The sequence below is a fragment of the Sinocyclocheilus anshuiensis genome, unplaced genomic scaffold (genome assembly GCF_001515605.1).
Source record: "Sinocyclocheilus anshuiensis isolate Anshui unplaced genomic scaffold, SAMN03320099.WGS_v1.1 scaffold1500, whole genome shotgun sequence".
Lineage (NCBI taxonomy): Eukaryota > Metazoa > Chordata > Actinopteri > Cypriniformes > Cyprinidae > Sinocyclocheilus > Sinocyclocheilus anshuiensis.
This window is the reverse complement of record NW_015537960.1, coordinates 1,399,038-1,402,133: the sequence shown is the minus strand read 5'-3', so window position 1 is coordinate 1,402,133 and position 3,096 is coordinate 1,399,038. Positions and strand designations below refer to the sequence as shown.

General features: G+C 33.4%; 1 protein-coding gene across 1 annotated transcript in view; it reads left to right on the top strand.

Annotated features, from left to right (window-relative positions):
• The window catches only part of LOC107666824 (uncharacterized), a 16,994-nt gene that overhangs the window by 9,179 nt on the left and 4,719 nt on the right, over positions 1-3,096 (top strand). The gene's annotated exons all lie outside the window — the stretch shown is intronic.

The window sequence follows — 3,096 nt, the reverse complement described above, 5'->3', positions numbered from 1 at the left end:
CATGACGGGAGTGTCAGGGCTCTGTCACAAAACCATGAATTACACTAGACCGAAGTGACAGAACCCTGACAGAGTAGAGCCATTAAGTCCAGTTATTTAAAGTTCTTCCCTGCTGGAAAAAACAAAACGATAGAAACATCACAGAAATTCTAATGGTGTTCACTACAAATGCCATTACAAACATCTCAAACCATCAACTATTACGCATTAAAACCATTAAAAATTGTTTCCTGTAGTGTGCTTTTGGGACATATTTCATTAAAGGGGTCATATGATGCGATTTAAATTTGTATGTGGAAAATAATGTTTTTTGAACCTTAAACCGCATAAACACATTTCATTACACCAAATACACAAAATAATGTTATTTTTAGCAACATCATATGACCCCTTTAAGATTTAGTGGTTTAACAAGTCACCAATAAAAGGAGACAATTTACCAGTTAAGACCATTTTGACATTCATTTACAAAGCAAAACCAAACTTCACCAAACTTTCTGGATCTCAGAACAGAATGTTTCTTGTTCCCGGACAACAGCGATCATCCAGCATATATATATATATAGGTCAAAAGTTTGGATACATTACTATTTTATATTTTTGCAAGAAGTAACTTATGGTCATCAAGCCTGCATTTATTTGATCAAAATTTTTATATACTTTAAAATACATTTTATGCAATGCAGATTTATTATCAATGTTGGAAACCTGTGATACTTCAAAAGTAAAAAAATAAAAAAAAAAGAACAGCATTTATTTAAAATATAGCTTTTGTAACAATATACACTACTGTTCAAACGCTTGAGGTCAGTATTTTTTTTTTTTAAGAAATTAGTTTTTTTTTCATCAAGGATTTGTTTAATTGAACAGTGATAGTAAAGATTGATATTAATAGAAAACACCTCTATTTTGAATAAATGCTGTTCTTTTTAACTTTTCATTTATCAATGAACCCCAAAAAAGTATCAGGTTACAAAAAAAAAAACAATTAAGCAGCACATCTCTTTCCAACATTGATAATAAATCAGCATATTAGAATAATTTCTGAAGATCATGAGTAACTTATGGTCATCAAGCCTGCATTTATTTGATCAAAATTTTTATATACTTTAAAATACATTTTATGCAATGCAGATTTATTATCAATGTTGGAAACCTGTGATACTTCAAAAGTAAAAAAATAAAAAAAAAAGAACAGCATTTATTTAAAATATAGCTTTTGTAACAATATACACTACTGTTCAAACGCTTGAGGTCAGTATTTTTTTTTTTTAAGAAATTAGTTTTTTTTTCATCAAGGATTTGTTTAATTGAACAGTGATAGTAAAGATTGATATTAATAGAAAACACCTCTATTTTGAATAAATGCTGTTCTTTTTAACTTTTCATTTATCAATGAACCCCAAAAAAGTATCAGGTTACAAAAAAAAAAACAATTAAGCAGCACAACTCTTTCCAACATTGATAATAAATCAGCATATTAGAATAATTTCTGAAGATCATGTGACACTGAAGACTGGAGTAATGATGCTGAAAATTCAGCTTTGATCACAGAAATAAATATTTTAAAGTATATTAAATAGAAAAAAAATATTTTAAATTGAGTACAATATAATTATTTTTTTGAATACAGTTTTTTGTGTTTTTGATAAAATAAATGCAAGCTTGATGAGCATAAAACACTTTCCTAATGCTGCATAATTATCAAATATTTTAATGTTAAAGTCCTTTCACGTCACCATTTCGCCAGCCTACATTTCACGTAAGAGGCTTGTAGATGGCACTTGGCCTTCATTATTTATGATAGTTTCATGGAATAGTAAACGTGTACCATACATAAATATAAGGGAATTGAATACTGATTACCATTATTGCGTCTTTTTGCGCTGCACGGTTTTGTGCAGTGCTTTTGTAGTCATTTAGCATCCATTTTCTCAGCGATGTTTGATTTATAAAATGAGACAAACCGCAGATCCAGAACGATCCACAAATGTAAGCTCGTCTGTCCATGTAATTTTCAACTGATTTATGAACAAGAACGGAAAATGACGCTCCACTTTTCATTATTGTCCAATGAAATGTGAACTTCTTGTGCCAGATCATGATTGGTTGGTGTAGCCTATTATGCATGACAAACGGGCAATGATGAATTATGTAATATTCTAAAATAATTAAATCGACACACTAACTTTGATTATTGATGAAAAAAAGTTTAAAATATTGTTTAGTTTATTTTTTCCGTCCTGCGACCCACTTACTGAAAGAAGGTTTCCGAACAGACTGGAATATCAGTCAAGCAAAAGGCACGCAACTATAGCAACGCCTCAGATTGACAGATATGTACAAATAAACAGGAATTTTTCGACTTTTGAGCGATTAATTACTGTTTTGTACACATTGTCATGTTAATTATAATTGAAATGCGTTTTGTTTTATTTACCACAATATGATTGCTATTTGTCTGAGAGGGGCACTTTTGAATAATTTTGAAAATGGGCAGGGGCTTGAGCCCCCAAAGCCCCCCCTTCTGCACGTGCCTGGATATCACAATTAACTAAGATTGACAGTTTTTCAGTGATTATAAAGGGAGCTCATATGCGCGCTGTCTAAACCAGGGGCGCGTGGGTCGGGGGAATCGTTAGGTTTCTTAATAGTGTTGTCAAAAATATCGATCTTTAGATACATATCTATAGTGAAATATGTGAAACTGTTCAATAGCGCTTTCCTGCAGTATCGATACAGTGATACCAGCTGCGTTAATCTGTCTCTTCTCTCTGACAGCGACTTCACGCACTCAGCAGTCTGACAGAGCCACGCCCCTCTCAGGCAGAGCCACGCCCCTCACACTCAAGCCACGCCTCCGACGGCCAGCCTGTGCCTGTGTCTCATTGCCACATTAATCAGTTTTATTATTTGCGCTGCGTGTTTCAAAGCGAAGTAAGCATTTTCCTCACGCGAACAGCTCGTTATTCGGTGTTTTCCACGTCTCAGAACGGCTCAGTTCACTGTGAATGAATTCAGTCAACTCCATCTCTGCATGTAATGTGAGTTTTACGTGCATTTGGCAACGGAGCGGTCCCCAGTTTTTTTTTTTTT